Here is a 3684-nt window from a genome sequence, read left to right on the forward strand (position 1 = left end):
AATTACCTCTTCTTGCCCTTGCTCTAATAATTTTCCAATTAATTTGGACAATTTCTCCTAATTTAATTCATAGTTACATCTGCTGTTTTTTTACGCTTCTGCTGATTGTAGTTCCTCGTCTAGTTACAATTCCCTGTTTATTCCGTGGGAATTTTCTGTTGCCAAATGAAGCTGCGGCTGCAAAGGGGAGTGGTGTGGGGCATACGAGGGGCTGCAGGCCCCCTGAAAAGGGGGTTATGCAATCCCAGGCACATGGCATGACACAAATTTTGTGGGAAGAAAATATTAAAAAAAAAAAACCACGTACAAAAAAATGGAGCGAAATATTTCTGTTTTGGTTTTTGCGCTCCTTCTGCCAAACTTTGAACCCTTATGTGTGTCGTTGTGTTTCCTTATGTGTGAGTGAGTGTGTGTGTAGCATTAAGCCACAACTCAATATGTGCGCCAGTGTGAGTGGGTATCTGTGTGAGCCAGTCGCGTTAGTCGTTTTTTATGAGGTCTCTTGGCGCTTGATTCCGCGGCCCCAAACCGCATTTGAAGTGCCTCCGCAGCCAGAGGAAAGAATATATCATATATACAATATATATGTATATATGATATATACATATAGGGTTTGCATATCTCACACATGTGCGGCCATAGCCCCATACATGTATATTGCATATAGCTCTAGCCTTTTTAACTTGGTCAATGGGTCGCCGTCAACGAAGCTGAATGTTTCCTCTTTTCACATTATTTATTTTTCCTCTTTTTTTGTGCTGCGCTCTGCTCTTTTCTCTGCCTTTTTTCAGTTTTAGGCAGGACGCAGCGGAAAAGGACGAAGGATCTGTGCCAGGCAAATTATTCCTTCTCCTTCAATGATTAAGTTGATGAGGCCGCGAATGACATCAAAAAGTGGTCGCTTTGAACATGACACAGATACATCGCACAAATGGGAACAAATTATGAAGACATACATAAACAAACAAAAGAAAAACCTTTTTAGATTTCTATTTGAGATAGATTTTTTATTGAATAACTATGATGACTTTATGTAGGTTAAATTTTAGTTTTTTATTTAATTATTCATTTTTCATTTAAAAACAAAATAATATAACACTCAGATTAACAAATTGGACGCATTTATTTTAAATTTCTAATAAAAAATCAAGATATTATCCTCATGCCCAAGAACAGCAAGATAATGACTTAAACTCTGCTCTGATTTAAATTTACTAATAGCCATTTAAATTAATCTGGACCCGAAGCCAGCTCAAAGGTCGGAAAATTTGGCAAAATGATGGCCAACACCTTGTATTTGTTGGCCATAATCCCCAAATAGCTTTGAGGTTAGCAATAAACAATTTGCGAGCAATTCCACAAAAATATTGTGGTCAAATGTTGGAGAATGTAGGAAATGTGCCACAAGCCAAAGGGACCGAAAACTCAAAAGACTCGGAAAATGAACCACAATTAAAGGGGGTGGAGGGAGGTTTTTTTTTTTTTGGTTTTTTGGGGAAATGATATCTGTTTTGGGGCTCTCTTCCCCACCACCCGCATTTTCCAACGCTTTCCCTTGACCAGATACAAATAATGAGGCAGACCACAACAATTACAGCAAACAAACAAACGGAGCGTAGCAAAAAATATATCTGGAAAAAATAAAAAAGCAATTGGGGCAAAGAAAAGCTGGAAAACCAGGGAAAACAGGGAAAACGCTTTATGCTCGAGTGTATGAGTGTGTGTGTGTGTTTGTGCCAAAGTGAATAATTTCTTTTTAATTTCCACTTAAGTGACTTTTAAATGCTTCACACACAAAAACGAAGGAAAAACTCAGCGTGGGGGCGGTAAAAGCAAAGAAGTCAAGGTGGGTGTGCCAAAAAGTGGGAAAAGAGCGGAGAAGGGGGAAAAGCGGGAAACCCAGCCAGACGACACGTCACTTCGACGCCCTATGGTGTTGAAAATTGGCAGGCAAAAGAGATGCTCCGGAAGGGGCTGGATAAGGGGGCGTGGTAGGTGTTGAATTGCGGCTGACCCTCTACTTGGTTTCACCCCAAGTCACATTTCCTACTGAGGTTTTCTCCTGCTTTACATAATTTATCTTATGTGTTTCTTATTTTTTTATTCAATTTACGCACCCATTAATAAAATTTTTTCTCAGCACAAAATGATTTTTCTAACGTTTTATTTTTAGTTGTATTAATTATCATTCTCAAGTCTTTCCGGTTTTATAATATCATATTCATATAGGTATGTTGTGAGATATAAATTTATTTAAGTCACTGGATTACCTTAAAGAAGATTGACATCTCAATTAACTCATTTATTTCCCAATTTTTTCACATCTGTATTTTGCTTTTCAAATCAAATAATTTTATTTTCGTTGCCACCACATTAAAATTCTTGTTTAAATACAATTAAAACCTATAATCTTATATATATTCCTTGGCTTTGTCTCTGACATATTTATTGATGTTTTCCATTAAAAGCTCTTCATCGTATAATTTGTCCACCTCATGTTTCCCATATTTACGGTACCCTCATATTTCTCCATGCCGTTTATGTAATTGACTTCATTGCCAACAATCGATTCAAGTACAAAAGCAGTCTTCTTTCTTTGTCCCCATCACTTTGGCTTTCTTGCATTTTTTTTGTGCCCCTTGTTATTTATGGCTCACAATTTGAAGGCTTTTGAGCAATTTTTGAGTATCGAAATGAATCCCACTTGAGAACACAAAAAAAATCGTGAATGTGATATGCAAATGGGGTCGAAAGTGGTGGCGATCAAGGGGGGGAAACATTGACAGCTGAGTCAGCGGCAAAAACAACAAATGAAAATCGGCGAAAATGCTGCATAAACGGTAAAATAATGAGCGGCAAAAATGTTGAGGGAATTTCCAAGAGGGATGAAAAATAAAAATTATGGGTCTTTACTCATTTATTGTTTGACAATATAATATGCTTTTAAATATATATGTAAATTAATAGCCCAATAAAAAATGTTGTTATATATAAGCGCTTGATAGTTGATTAAACCCTATCATGAAGACAAGTAAACGTGTAATGTACGTTTTTTAAGAAACCAACAATGCATGCAACTTAATAGTTGAATCGGCCAAAATAACGATATAAAACACGCAGCAAGTTTCAAAAATTCCAGGCTTAAAATTCAAACTTCCTCTAATTATAACCTACATAGCCACATAATTCTTTTCGTACCACAAACTCCAAACTACGGATACGCAGCGTGCATCAAAAGGCGCTAACAATGCTGGCCATAGAGGGCAAACCCTAAACATAAATAAATAATAATAAACAACAATAAAAATTGACTCCTCCTGGCATTTTATCCTCTGCCACTTTGACCAACACAAATCATGGAAGCAAATCATGCGAAGCACCAAAAACACACACACTCGGAGTTCGGAGTCACGGGGGTCGGAGGTCATTTTTACGCTGATGTCTATGACATTATCAGCAGAATTTATTAAATGACAGACACATAAATATATAATATATTAGGCCATAAATATATGGGCTGGCAAGAGAGGACCTTAGATGGCCACTGGTAATGCGGTTTAAGTCGACCAGCAAAATACCCTGGAATAGTTAAAATGCAAGGCAAATACTAATGGACAATAAATAAATTACTTTGTGCAGGGTATTTGAAAGCGAAAAAAAAAAACGCAACCAGACATGAACAGC

This window comes from Drosophila gunungcola, unplaced genomic scaffold (assembly GCF_025200985.1).
Source record: "Drosophila gunungcola strain Sukarami unplaced genomic scaffold, Dgunungcola_SK_2 000064F, whole genome shotgun sequence".
Lineage (NCBI taxonomy): Eukaryota > Metazoa > Arthropoda > Insecta > Diptera > Drosophilidae > Drosophila > Drosophila gunungcola.